Source organism: Lagenorhynchus albirostris, chromosome 2, assembly GCF_949774975.1.
Source record: "Lagenorhynchus albirostris chromosome 2, mLagAlb1.1, whole genome shotgun sequence".
Classification (NCBI taxonomy): Eukaryota; Metazoa; Chordata; class Mammalia; order Artiodactyla; family Delphinidae; genus Lagenorhynchus; species Lagenorhynchus albirostris.
The window spans coordinates 137,118,113-137,133,530 of record NC_083096.1 but is presented as its reverse complement, the minus strand read 5'-3'; positions in this window follow the sequence as shown (position 1 = coordinate 137,133,530).

Genomic DNA, 15,418 nt, shown 5'->3' with positions numbered 1-15,418 from the left:
TGGTATGTGAACCCAGGGAGTCTTACTCTAGAATCTACATGGCACTCCCTGAATACAGCAGAAAAATTGCCTGTGATCCAGAAAAATCGTAGGTTATAACCTCTGGAACCTGGGGCAGGTCACTAATCATCATTGGACTCTAATCCCCATCAGAAGTTAGTATCAGAGCCACTCTTCTCACCTTCATGGGCCCTTTACCAAAGTAAAGCAACAGCTGAAGTTACCAGCTTGGGGGAAATACTAGGGAGGAGACTAGAACTACAAGTGGTCTGCCTAGAGGGCGCTGGGCCCCTTTCCTGCTTCTTTCTGGTGATCCTATCGGCCTCCCATGAGCAGAGAGACAGTAGCTGGATGCTCCCGCTGCTATCACCTCTTCTGCCAGCCGCTGGATTGATAAGGATGCACCATCACGACGCAACCTGTCCACATCATCACTCTCCTCAACACTGTCCTTACTGCCTAATCATAAGCCTCATGTAATGGGCCGTTGGTGAGCTGTGGCCGCTGTCTACCTCCCCAACCTCATTTCTGGCCACTCTCCAGCCAGCGCCCTCAGTCCAGCCAAACCAAGCCCCTGCAGGTCCTCGAAAGAGCCTTCTGTCTCAGGCCTTGTACCCTTGTGTATGCTGTTCTTCTAGTCCTTCATATCCTTCCCTGCATTCTCCCCCTCTAACTCCCACTGATCTTTCAAGGATTAGTTCAGGCATCATCTTCTCTAAGATTTCCTTGAGGCTCACCCCACACCCTAATCTGTGTTCCCTGATCTGTGATGACACAGTACTGTCATTATCTCTTTTCTCCTCTGGCTTCCTGGGGGGTCTATAAGACCCTGAGGGCAGGGACAGTTTCTTTTATCTCTGTATTCCCCAAACCTGGGGTAGAGGTGTTCAATAAATGTTGCTACATCAATAATAAAGCAATGCAAAATTGCAATGTATGCAGTACTTGATATTTTTCTCAGGCTTATGAGGGAAATAAGATAGAGAATTTTAAATATGTGTAATCCCATATCAGAAATAAAGTTTTGACCAAATTCACAAAGCTAAGAAACAACAGGGGCTTCCCTGGTGGCGCTGTGGTTGAGAGTCCGCCTGCCAATGCAGGGGACACGGGTTCGTGCCCCGGTCCGGGAAGATCCCACATGCCGCAGAGCGGCTGGGCCCGTGAGCCATGGCCGCTGAGCCTGCGCGTCCAGAGCCTGTGCTCCGCAACGGGAGAGGCCACGACAGTGAGAGGCCCGTGTACAGCAAAAAAAAAAAAAAGAAAAAGAAAAAGAAAAAGAAAAAAAAAAAGAAACAACAAAGTAGGAGCTGAAACTCAAGTCCTATGTCTTTGAGTGCATCCTTTGAACGGCCCCAAAGTAGCACTGTTTCCTTGCCTAAGTTTTAAATAAGTTGAGAAATAAATAATTGTAATTATGGAGACCAAAGTGTCAACTGTATTACTGCTAGAGGCCAATTTGGAGGACATGGCTTTAGGTGTCTTAGCCTATGTGGCTTGCAAATATTTAACCCCAAAACTGGGCAGACATGCCCACCCAGTCAAAGGCACAGCTGAACTGTCTTACGTGGGATGTCTACCCAGGTAAGACCTAAGGAATGAGTGAGCAGAGGGGAATCAATGCTCTCTGCAAACAAACTCTCTCCTGAGAGAGAAGGAAGATGGATCTGAGCTAAGCGTGCCTAGTTTTTGTTCCTAAATTCACAATCAGAAAAATTGCTTTAATTCTCCAAGGGAAGGGCAAATAAAGATCAGGAACATGCAAAGAGAAAATCCTTCCTCTTAGTAAACAGGAGTGGGAAAAAAAGTATCTGTCTCACTCTAACAGCAACCCAGACGACAAGCTTTCAAACCCAATCTGAAGAAAAGTTCAATTCCCTAGAAATCCCCCAGATGAAATTTACCAGGCCCATCCACGGACTCATAGCTTTTCCCAAAATATTGAGTTTGAGACCCTTATGGACATTCAAGCAATGATGTCTAAGTGGTCTATCAGGTCTACATACCCGTAGCTCCAGAGTTAGTCTGGGCTTAAGAGATCACTGTAGCAGTTGTCAGTCTGTAGAGATAATTAAAGATATGGGGAGTGATAAGACTCTCCAGAGAGTGGGTAGAGTGAGAATGGAAATGAGTCTAAAACTCATCCTTCTAGAACACCATCAGTTAAGAGATAGAAAAAGAGGGAGAGCCTGAAAATGTCACTGAGGAGTGGCTGGAGATGTAGGAGGAGAGGACTGACCTTGTGAACCAAAGGGAAGGGAGGTTTATGGATGAGGGAGTGGTCATCTGTGCCACATGTTGTTGAGGGATCAAGCTTGAAGTAAGAATTGAAAAAAGAGCATTGGATTTAAAGTGTGAAGGTCAACAAAGAGTCATTTCAGTGAGGCGATATGGGCACAATACAGAATGCAGGGGATGATTGGGAGGTGAGCGATACTTGCAAATAACTTTCAAAAAGTGTAGTGGGGAGGGAGGATGGAGAGGTAGGGCAGTGGCTGGATGTATAGATTAAGTGGAGGAAGAAAGTTTTTCTTCCATTTGAAATATAAAGGTATTTAAGCATGCCCATGGGAAGAAGGAGCCAGTAGAGAAGGGAAAGATGAAGACAGAGACAGAGCCGTGGTGAAGGCAGGAAAATGAGATCCAGAGTACAGGCGGAGAGTTTAGGAACGTGGATTTGGAATCAGGCTGATGAAATTCAAATCTGCTTACTAGTACTCAGAACTCCAACAAGTTACTTAGCATTCCGCCCCCTCCCCAAACTCAGTTTCCTCATCTGCAAACTGGGTATAATAAATAATATCTTCCTTCACTTCCAGGTGGGAGCCAGTGTGTGCTTCACTCTATTACTCTCTTTTCCCTCTGACGTAACAACCTCAGTGTTCACAGTGGCTGTCCTACCCTATCACGCTGAGCCTCGGAGTCAATACAAACATAACATTGAGTAGAGTCACCAGCCAACCTATGATAGACATGCAGCATGAAGAAGAAATAAACCTTCGCTGTTTTAAGCCACCTAGATTTTGGGTGAGCTTGTTACTGAAGCATCTCCTAACCTATCCTTACTGAGGTACTATCTTGTCAAATTGCTGTTGAGAGTTACACGAGAAAATGTGAGATTATGGCATACAGAATCAGACAATATGGAAAACAGAAACCACTTAATAAACAATGATTCCTTTTCCTTATTGGGAGCTGTAAATACTCAGTGGATAAAAAGTATGTGAAGTTGTTTATGGGATGCAAAACTTGTTTTAGTAGTAAGGATGATAGATAATATTTGCTGAACAATTGCTACAAGCCAGATTCTGGATAGAAAAATGTCTTTGCTTTTGTTTGCCTCTTTTCCCTGGCATTTATTTTCTCTCCTTGCTGATCATTTCTGGTGATCCTTTTCAATCAACTAGATACTATACAACTTGACTCTCAGAGCAGAAAGGGACCCCAGAAATCACCCAACGCAATCTCTACCCAATGTCAGGACTTCCTTCACAATTTCCCTGGTATGTAGGCATCCAGATTTCTCTGAATCACTCTCTGTGACAGGTTGCTTGCTACCTCACGTGGCAGTTGCTGGACCATTAGTTCTAATATGTCAGGGGCTATGTTTGCCTTGTTCACTTTGGGATTTCCTGCGGTAACATAGAAAGTCCATAAATATGTATTAAAGGAATAAGTTGCCATATGGACAAATTTTGGATAGCTCTAATTTTAGCTTCCTTGTCTGTAAAATGATGATATTAACACTGATCTTGGAAAAGTTTACATGAGATAACATGTGAATGCACCTGGTACCTTGCAGAAACTCTGTTAGTGCTGGTTCCCATCCCTTCCCTCATTTCTCCTTTTTAAACAGAGCCAAAAATAGACTAATGCTACAATACAAATTGACCCATTGACTGGTCTTTCAACTAATTTTCCATAAGCAAATGTATGAGCAATTCCTGGAATAAAGGCATGAGGTGTGTGGTGTGCACTTAAAAAATCACGGACTCGCAGATTTGGGGAGGCAGTGTAGTTCAGTGGTGAGGAATTCAGGCTCTGCAGTCTGATAGGTTTGGATGCAAATCTACTACTTGTGGATTGTCTGACCTTACAAGTTTCTTATCTCCGTCAGCAGCCATCAACCTTCTTATCTTTAAATGAGCATATCTCAGGGTTGTTGTAAGTCCTGAAGAAGAAAATTGATGTAAAGTGCTTAGCCCTGGGCCTGGAACATAGCATATACTTATTAAATGTAAGCTATTGGTGTTATTAGTTTAGGGTATTAAGAGACCTTAGAGGCCATCTAGGCTGACCCCCAATCAATTCAGAACTCCCGGGTAATTAAACCCTGTCAGTGATGTGTTGGTTTTCACCACCTCACTTCCGTAAATAGATTATAGTCTGTCATCTTGAAATATCTTGATGTATAACACTAGCTGCTGTAACAAAGAAATCTAAAGTGTATAAAGCTCAGCTATGATGGCAGTTTAGTTCTTATTCAAGTTCTAAGTTGGTTTTCCTGATTAGTGGGTGGTTTTCCTTCAAGTGGTGAGTTAGGGATATAGGTTACCTCTATCTTCAACACCTAGCTTCCAAGGACAACCAAGCTTGTTTACATCAAGCCATTAGAAGAAGAAACCACATCTTCTTGTTGATTCGCTTGGAACTGGAGTCACATTTCTTCTCACATTCCATTGATGAGAACTAATCACATGACACCTTCTAAATGCAGTGGGTGCTGTCAAATATAAGAGCTACCTTGGTGGCTATTTCCCAGTGGCCATCTATTCTACTTCTCTGAAAGGGGGAGCACGCATTTTGATGGTCAGCTAGCTATATCTTTCATAATTGATAAACCTGCTGTCATCTGTATTTTCTTTGCTGTGATTTGCACAGTCCTAGAAGAAAGGTTTTAATTTAAACATGGCAGCCCTAAGGTATTATATATCTTGTGGCATAACTCATAAAAATTTCAAATGAATTTTATGATGGAGGCAAAAAGTAGAATGTAGAATGTGTTGGGAACTTGAAGGAGAGAGTGATAGAGGAACAGAAAGTTAGAACTGAGTAGAGTTAGCAAAAGGTACTTTACACGTAGAATATATCACATAATGCTAACATGAACTCTGTAGGGATGACATATTCCCCCATTCAATAAACAAGGAAACTGAGGATCAAAGAGGTGGCATGGCTTATTCAAGATCACTTAATGTGAAACTACAGAACTCAGACTCAAACCTGAATTGGTCTAACTACAAAGCTGAGGTTCTCCCTTTCTCCAGGTGTGAATGTAAGAGGAGCCTCTCAGCTTAAATATCTCAGTCCTCCCCACTGCCCTGCTCTCTCCTCCAGTTAGTCAAACTTTCACCAATTCCTTCTCTTCCAGGGAGAGTAATCTTGCAAGTGGTTTTAATTCTCACTTTCACTGGCATTGCATTGTACATTTCACCCATAGGCATAATTATAAGCATGTCTACTGCTTGTCCACTTTTATTGACTCCTCTAATCAAAACCATTTTTCCATGTTCCACAAAGGGATATTAAATTTGTTTTTCTTTACAGTGGAATCTATGAATATTCCACTTGAAATATCCACCTCCTTTCAGCCAAATCCCATCCACATATTGCCAGCTATGCCCCTGCCATTTTGAATGGGAAGGAAAGGCATAGGATCAGAATTACTGGAATTGGAATATGAAATTCCACATTGGATTTGGCTTTGTCTCTTCAACCCAGTGTGAGATCCCAGTTTTGAGGGATGATAAAAAAATATTAGCTTCATTTGCTGTAGGTGATATCCTCATAAATGATTCATATTTGTCTAATAAGTAGTATCCACCCCTCTCATCCAGGAGGCACCCGTCGGCCACAAAGAGCCAACTATTGAATTTGACACTGACAGATGATTATTTCTGATCACTCCCATTTATAGGAATCTCTTTCCAGCTCTACACACACACACACACACACACACCACAGTATGTGGTACAATTCATGGGGAACATTAATTAGTGCATATCAAATGTGAGCTTGACAGGGCTATGATTTAAATACAAAGATGCCTGAAGAATTATGATTCAATATTTGAGCTCCACACTAGTTTGATGCTATTGTATTCACCTGAACAAATACAGCCTGGCATCCTACCTCCTTCACAGCTGTTTCACTCTCTCCCTGTAGCCTGGTAGGTATGATGGGGCCTCTTCTGTGAGGAAAATGGGGATAGGATTCTACACATTGCTCAGCAAATGGAAGACAGCTGAGCGATGTGGTGGGCTCCTCTGCCCTTCCCTCTGCTGTCACCAATTGTGGTTCCATGAGCAGAACAGGATTACCCAATCGGCTGGGTGCCCCATGGAAGCTTTCCTCCTGTGGATGTCCTGTGAGACACCCATTACTTTTTTTTAACCCTAATGAGCCTCATTTTCCTCATCCATAAAGTAGAAACAATAATCCCTACCCCTCACAAAGTTGTTGTATATTTATAAGCATATACATGCTTAGGATGATCACTTATGCCAAGCTCTGATCTAGCATTTATATGTAATTTCTCATTCATTCCTCACAAGAATCCTATGAATCCATGAATGAAAAGGGAAACTGAGGAGCAAAGAATTAGGGAATTTGCACAAGGGTACCCAACTAGTAAGTGATGGAGTAAGGATTCGAGCAGAAGTCCATACTCTTACTCCATCCCATCCTGTCAGTTCTCTTTTGGCTTTAAATGGGCACTCTTCAGTTTAAATCAGCTTAAGTAGAAAAGGGAGTTTATTGGTTCTCTCAACTAAATAGTTAAAGGAGTATCTAGCATTTGGTCTGGCTGGATAGAGATTCTCAATGTCAGCAGGGTTCTTTCTCTGCTCTTCTTATACTCTTTGTAGGTTAATTCAATTCTTTCCTATTTCCACTGTGTCAGCAAAAACAGTCACACGTGACTCCAGCTTACATCATCCTTATACTTCAAGATATTAAAGGAAGAGAGTATCTTTCTCCAAAGGTCCTGAAAAGGCTTTATTTGGCCTACCTTGGGCATAGCTTGTCCCTCACTGTGGCCAAGGGAGGAGTATTGTAACTGGGATGGGGGCAGAGGGAGGTCATCTTTTACTGAACCCCCTGGAATGAGGAGGAGTGGTTCCTCCAAAGAAAGGGATTCTGAGCAGACATTGGTATACGTCCACCTCATAAGGATTAGAATAGCATACAGCAAGAACCTAATACACAGTGCCTCTTATTTCTTAACCCAGAGATGAGACAATTTCTAAAACCCTCTTTTAAAAGTTCTTGCTTCATGAATTCACACATGATATATTCAGATCATTCAATCTGGAATCCCATCTATTCCAAGAATCCTCCACCCCCTCCAATTTTTATCCCTCAAACTTCCCTATTGCCATTCATATTCCTGGCTGGTATGAAAGTTATTTATGGACAATTTATCCATCAAATTCTTCACCCCTAATTAGATTCTGAGCTATGCAGGGACCCAATCTTATTGACTTACAGTAGAAATGGAAGCTTGGGCATTGCAACTGAAGAGATCTAGATTTGAATCCTAGCTCTGCCACTTATGAGCTGTATGACCTGTTGAAGTTACTTACCCATTCTTAACTTCATTTTCCTCATCTGTAATATGGTGATGGTAATACATATCTTTCACTTAAAAATATTATTTTATAGACACATTTCAATTTACAATGTATTTAAGGCAGCTTATAACAATGCATACAATGCAGTAGAAAAACAAAAATATTAGGGCCAGAGAAATCATAAATTACAGTAGACATTTAAGACACGAGCAAAAGTAAGGATGCCAATATATAGCTCTTCATAATTATTACATTATAACAGATTGTACATAATTATTAAAATGAGCTGTACATTTCTCAGGAAGAAGTAGTAGAGGGAATCTTGGGAAATCAAGTGATCTCTCTTCTACCCTCTATGCATAATAGAAATATGAGGAAGACACATCCCCGGTCCTCATAAAAGCAAAGTTTTCTGGCTCTTATTTCTGAATAGTCACCCAAAAGGGGATTAGGGGTAAATGAGATCTGGAATGATATATAAAAAGCCCCTGATTGTTGGTTCAAAACAAATGCTACCCAAAGACACAAAAAAATGGAATGACATTTCATGTTCATGGATTGGAAGACTTAGTATTGTTAAGATGTCATACTACCCAAGGCAGTCAAAATCACAACGGCATTTTTTGAAGAAATAGAAAAATCCATCTGAAAATTCATATGGAATTTCAAGAGACCCCCAAATGGTCAAAATAATCTTGAATAAAAAGAATAAAGGTGGAGGTTTCGCACTTCCTGATTTCCAAATCTATTACAAAGTTACAGTAATCAAAACAGTGTGGAACTGGGAGAAAGACATATAGATCAATGGAATACAGTAGAGAGCTCAGAAATAAACCCATGCATATATGGTCAAATGATTCTTGACAAGGATACCAAGACCATTCAATGTGGAAAGGCCAGTCTTTTCAACAAATGGTGTTGGAAAAACTGGATATCCACAAAAGAATAAAGTTGGACCTTACTTCCACCACTACAAAAAGTAATTCAAAATGGATCAGACATAAGATCTAAATCTATAAAACTCTTTAAAGAAAACATAGAGTAAAAGCTTCATGATATTGGATTTGGTAATGATTCACTGGATATGAAACCAAAAGCAGAGACAACAAAGATAAAAACAGATAAACTGGAATTATCAAAATTAAAAACTTCTATGTTTCAAAGGACACAATCGACAGAGTGAAAAAGCAACCTTTTGGGAGAAAAAAAGTTTGCAAATCATATACCTGATAAGGGGTCAATATCCAGAATATATAAAGAACTCTACAAATCAACAACAAAAAGAAAAAACCCCAAATGACCCAATTAAAAACTGGTAAAGGACTCCAAAGAAGATATACAAATGGCCAATAAGCACAGGAAAAAATGCCCAACATTGCTGATCACTAGGGAAATTTAAATTAAAATCACAATGAGATATCACCTCACACTCTTTAGGATGGCTGCTAGCAAAACGAACAAAAAGAAAAGAAAATAACAAAGTGTTGGCAAAGATATAGAGGAATTGGAACCCTTCTGCACTGTTGAAGGGAATGTAACATGGCCTACTTGCTAGGGAAAACAGAATGACAGTTCCTCAAAAAAATTAAAAATATAATTACCATATGATATAATAATAACACTTCTAGGTGTATATCCGATAGAACTGAAATCAGGGTCTCAAAGAAATATTTGTATACCTATGTTCCTAGCATCATTACTCATAATAGCCAAAAGGTGAAAGAAAGCCAAATGTCTACTGACTGATGAATGGATATATAAAACGTGCTATACACATACAATGGAATATTACTCAGCCTTGGAAAGGAAGGAAATTCTGACACGTGTTACAACATAGATGAACCTTGAGGACATTACGCTAAATGACATAAGGCAGTCCCAAAAGGTAAATACTGTATGATTCTTCTACCTGAGGTATCCGGGGTAGTCAGATTTATAGAAATAGAAAGTAGAATGATGGTTGCCAGGGACTGGGGGGAGAGGGAAGTGAGTTGTTGTTTAATGAGTATAGAGTTTTAATTCTGTAAGATGAAAAGATCTGGTGATTGGTTGCACAACAATGTGAATGTACTTAACACTACTGAACTGTACACTTAAAAATGTTTAAGATGGGGGAGAGATAAATTAGGAGTGTGGGATTAAAAGACACACATCACTACATATAAAAATAGATAAACAACAAGGATTTACTATATAGAGCAGGGAACTATATTCAATACTTGTAATAACTTATGATGAAAAAGAATCTGAAAAAATATATATATAACTGATTCACTTTGTTGTACACCTGAAACTAACACAATGTAATGAGTCAATTATACTTCAAGTTAAAAAATATTTTTAAATGTTTAAGATGGTAAATTTTATGTTAAGTGTATTTTGTCACAACTAAAAATTTGAAAATATTAAAAAACAACAACAATAAAAAGTCAGTTGCTTCCTAATGCAAACTTCCTTCCTCTCTGTTCCTAGCAGAGTGCTTTTCACAAAGCAAGAATGGATAAAATTCGGTTGGGAAGTTCTGGAAAAACTACAAGAGAAGACACTTTAATTGCAACACAAAGGACTAGATAGACAGCTCCAGAACAGAGGACAAGCAGTGTGTGTAAAGCGTGTGAGAGAATAGCCTAAGGATCTGGGAGTCCAGGTGTGAGCTGAGCAGAGAAAGTGATGGCCGATGAGGCTAGAGAGAAGCAAGGTTTGTCTATCCTGGTAAGGAGCCTGGACTTCCACCTGGAGACACCAGGAGGCTTATTACTCACAAAATGGATTGGACTCATCAAAACTGTCATGTCTCCATGATTTGAGAACTGGCTACCTAGTGTGTGAATTATCCAAGTCTTGACATTTTCTCCATGCTGCTTTCTTCTTCCATTTCACTGACTGTCAACATCATAAATATCATGGAAATAGGGAATGTTAGAGATCATGTAAATCATGAGATCTGACTTGGTGGTGGGAGAAGGGGGATGTTACATATAGTCAACTTGTGGTATGAACTCTCCTTACTTCATGAGGGTGACTTTTGTGTCCTGCCCAGTTTGTAGGAACCCAGTATACACAGGAGGCACTCTCTAACTACTAGTAGAACACAGGAGAAAATGGTACAGAGGCTGAAAGCCTATTCCTTAATCTAGTATCGCTTTGCCTGGAGGTAATCTTAGTCACGATCTGGGGATAAGGAAGCACTGGGAAGTTCCTATTGCCTCTGATGCTCAATGCCCAATACATGGAGCAGGCAAGGTCGACCTCAGAAGCATCTGAATTCAATCCTTCCTTCTGTCATTCGCTCATTCAGTCGGTGCCTCCTAAGGGTAGGGCACCACTCTGGGAATTCACAGATGAATACAGCCTGATCTCTGCCCTAAAGGACCTCACAGTCTAAAAGAGGAAGACAAATAAATTAACAAATGATGCTCTTATCCTACCCCCTCCTTCATGAAGCCTTCTTGACCCCTTGACAGTAACTTCTGGTGGTCTCTCTCCCTAAGAACTCCAAGAGTACTTTATTCTCTACACCACTCCCCTGGCGCCTGCCAAACCTGGCCCACCTGTGTAGTTGTTGGCATATATTCGATCCACTGTGTCCTCCTTCATGACAAGGACTTTCTCACAGTGACTCAACACATCCCAGCTTTTCACATATGTTTGCTCCTGCCGTTCCTTTTGCCTAGAATAATCTCCCCAGCCCTCATCCTTCACCTCCTAGTGAACTCCTATTCAGCTTTGAAGGCCCCGCTCAAATTTCCTGGGCAGTCACTCCTACCTCTTTGTGCCCACAGCATTGTCCTCCTACTTGTGTAGCAGTTACTGCACTGTTTTGAAATGTATTCATGTACACGACTTCCTAGTCCACAAGACAGGACTAGAAGCATGGTTTCACCCTCTATCAGGGATGCAGAACCAGGCAGTGTGTTCGTTAAGGTAAAGCAAACTGCTCTAACAGATAAAACCTAAATCTCAGTGTCCAGCTCATGTAAATTCCAACCAGATTTTCCTGATCAGTGGCAGTGGGAGGTTGTGCTCCATGCCGTCATTCAGGGACGAATTTGACTGGTGTTCTGCCATCTTCACGGTTTCCGATATCTCCCTGGTGTCCTTGTTAAGTCACCAGATGGGTGACAAAATAGACAAAGGACCTATTTTGTCCTTTGGAGACAAAATGGAGAAAGGACCCTCCCTGCCTAACCACCTTTGGCCATTAGGGGCACACATGTCCTCTGTTTACATCCCAGCTGGTCACGCAGCCCCTCCTGAATGTGTGAGGGGGCTAGAAACTGTAGGCCCTGGTAAGACAGCTACTGTCTTTAGAATTACCCATCCCAGTGGTAATTCTAAACTGTGAAAGGGGAGCAGGGGTTTTTGAAGGACAGGTGGCCATCTCCACATGGGTGACAAAATAGACCCTTTAAACACATGCCCATCCTACTCAGGAGATACCAGGGAAATTTCAACCTGCAGCCTGGGGAGGCTCAGCATTTAGACACTGAAAGAGAAAGGTGATGTGGGGAAAATTCTCAGATTCCTAAAAGGAACTTGGCAGAGACAGCCTACAAACAGTATGAAACATTAAAAGATAATGCCATTTAATTTGGTCCTGTAATTATAGTTACTTCTTCCCAAAGAGCCAAGAATAAACACTCTAATTACTCTACAGGTTATATGGAGATTAATAAACCTGACTCCTTCAAATCTCTCCCTGCAGAAGTATATAGCTCATAAACACGAAAAGTCAGGGCTACACCTGACCGGTTGTTAGACCCATCTCCCTGGGTGGAGAAAGAAAGGGATTGTAAGGTGAGTATCTAATTTGCTCCATGAATTGTAACAAGCATTTTATATAAGTCATTTAAACTAATTCTCAGAGCAAATCCTTGAGTAGGATATTATTGTCCCAATTTGCATATGAGGAAACTGATTTTCAGAGAGGTGGAGATACTTTCTCAAAGTTGCACAGCTGGGATTTGAGTCTAGGGCACCAAAGCCCACACCTTTTCCACTGCACCAAGTTTTTCCAGGGAAACCTCTAAGGCCTATAGGAAGTCTCTCTTCTCAGAACTCTGCCCATGGAGGATCGCTTGGTTGTAAATATACACCTTTCATAATTAGTTGCCCAAAGGGCAGATGTTGTCATCTCAGATCAGGCCCCTGACTTATACCAGCAACTGTAGTGAAAAACCTTCCTGGAGGGGCTTGACCTTCAAATGCCTCCTTCCAGCCCATCAGTCAGAGCCTTTACTATGACTTTGTGGATGGGCTCCACTGAGCTCTCACAGAAATCAGCACCTGCAATTGGACTCCTTCATGCATTTATATTGGCCTCATCAACAGGATGACTCCAGGAGATCAGGACCAACCATCTGTACACCCTGAGCCGGGGCTCCAGGAAGAAAAGAATTACATTGAGACAAACAGCAGGAGACAGAGGCTGCCAGGGTATGGAGGAGAGGGAGGTCTTCTTCAGGTAAGGGCGTCTGCAGTGTGAGCTCCAGAGAGGAGAAATGCCTCTGTCTGCATGAAGCCTGCCCTCCTCTAATGCAGGAGGGTCTCGCTTCTCATGAAGAGCCACCTGTGTCCATCTTTTCTCTTCTACACTCTACCTCCGCATCCATGCCATGTTCTCTTCTTTCACTGAACTCCTGTCTCTTTCTGGGCACTTAGAATGGCTGCAGCGTTGTGTAGAAAAAAGAATAGGGGCAGCATAGCATGGGGATTAAGAGAATGCACTTGGCAACGGATAGACCTGTGCTCTGGTCCTGGCTTAGCCACCTAAAACCTTGGGCAAGTTATTCCATTAGGGACTTCCCTGGTGGCACAGTGGTTAAGAATCCGCCTGCCAATGCAGGGGACACGGGTTCTATCCCTGGTGGAGGAAGATCCCACATGCCGTGGAGCAACTAAGCCCATGCGCCATAACTACTGAGCCTGCTCTCTAGAGCCCGCGAACCACAACTACTGAGCCCGTGTGCCACAACTACTGAGCCCATGTGCCTAGAGCCCGTGCTCTGCAACAAGAGAAGCCATTGCAACGAGAAGCCCGCGCACAGCAATGAAGAGTAGCCCCCGCTCGCTGAACTAGAAAAAGCCGGCGCACGGCAATGAAGACCCAATGCAGCCAAAAATAAATAAATAAATTTATTTATTTATTTATTTTAAAAAATTATTCCATTATTCTGAGCTTTGGATTCCTCAAAAGTAGAATGAGGATAATTGCAATGCCTACCTCATAGGATTGTCATAAAGACAATCAAACTGTTAAGCTTAATACAATTGCCCAATTTCTAGATTTTTTAAAAGCCTACAAATGAAAGACAAGGGATTTGGAATTTCTAAATCCTGCATGGCACTCTCCAGCTACATCACATTAGGCAAGTGACTTAGATTCTCTTGGTACCAACCCCCTCATCTGTAAAAGAGGAGGGAGAGGAGGAGAGAAGGAGATGGGCTGCCCCTGGACCTTGTGGAAATGATGAAAGTTCCAAATGATGTTAACATTTATGAAACTTCTGAGGCAGGGGGTGGGGATGGCAGTCAAGGAGCTCCCTGTTTTGATAAAGAAGCAAGACCAAGAAAGAGATCTGACAATCTGTGAGGTGGTCTTACTGTGGGGACCAGAGACTGTTAGAGCCAAAGAGGCTCAGAGAGGAGAGATCCATAAGGGCTACAAGGGGAGGTAGGATGGGCCATGTCTTTATGAATGAATGGGGGTTGGCAGAGATAAGTGGGCCGTTCCATTAGTGGTGAAATGGGCACAGCCCATTTGCTTGGGAAAGAAGGCAAGTTGAGGCAGGTGAGCAGGGAGGACAATCCCCTGACTAAATCGTTACCAGGTACAAAGGACCATAACTTGGTATAAGTAGGATGGGACCTCACCATGGAAGGGAGTTGGAGAGGGGCGAAGGAAGGAGAGAGATGTATTATTTCTGACTTTTGATGTAAGCATCTGTTATCTTTGCCCGCCCAACGTCCAATTACCCTGGTTGTCCTGTGGGGAGGCCCCACCCAATTCCAGGGACTGGCACTGAAGTCCATCTGACACTTCACCCAGGTTATGAAGCCTGAAATCTGGCATTCGTCCTTGACTTCCTTCTCATCTAGACAGCCCTCAAGGTCTATAGATTCTACTTCCTCAGTAACTCTTTGATCCACCCGTTTCTCTCCATCTCCACTGACACCCCCCACCCCCAATCCAAGTCATCCTCATCTCTCATCTGAGCACTTGCATCCGCCTCCTAACTGGTGTCCTTGCCTCCACTCCCCTTTCCTCTAATCCATTCTACTTCCCGCAGCCAAAGCGACTTTTTTCTACAGCACAGATGTCCCTATCCTATTTAATACCTTTTGGTGGCTTCACATTTTGTGGCTTCAGAGGATAAAACTCCAAACTCTTTACTGTGGCAGGTCCCTGTTCATTTGGCATAGACTCTAGATCCAGACTGCTTACATGATCGCTTTGTAATCTCGGGCAGGTTATGTAACTTCTCTGTTCCTCGGTTTCCTCATTTGTAAAATGGATATAATAATAGTACATACTTTAAAAGGTTGTCATGAAGATTAAATAAGTTAATATGTGGAAATCACTTAGAATAATACATTATAAATGCTTTTAAATTGTTGTCATCACCATCATCACCGCCATCAATATCATCTTCGTAGCTCATAATCTTTCCCTTTTGCTCTCTGTTACAGCTATACTGAGACTTAATTCCTCCTAACATACTATCTCCCCTCAGAATCTTCTTATATGCCGACCCTAGATCCACATACCATGATTCATCTTTTATCTTAATCCTCTTTCTCAGAAAAGCCTTGCCTGACTGCCTCAGATGGGAGTAAGATGCCCATCT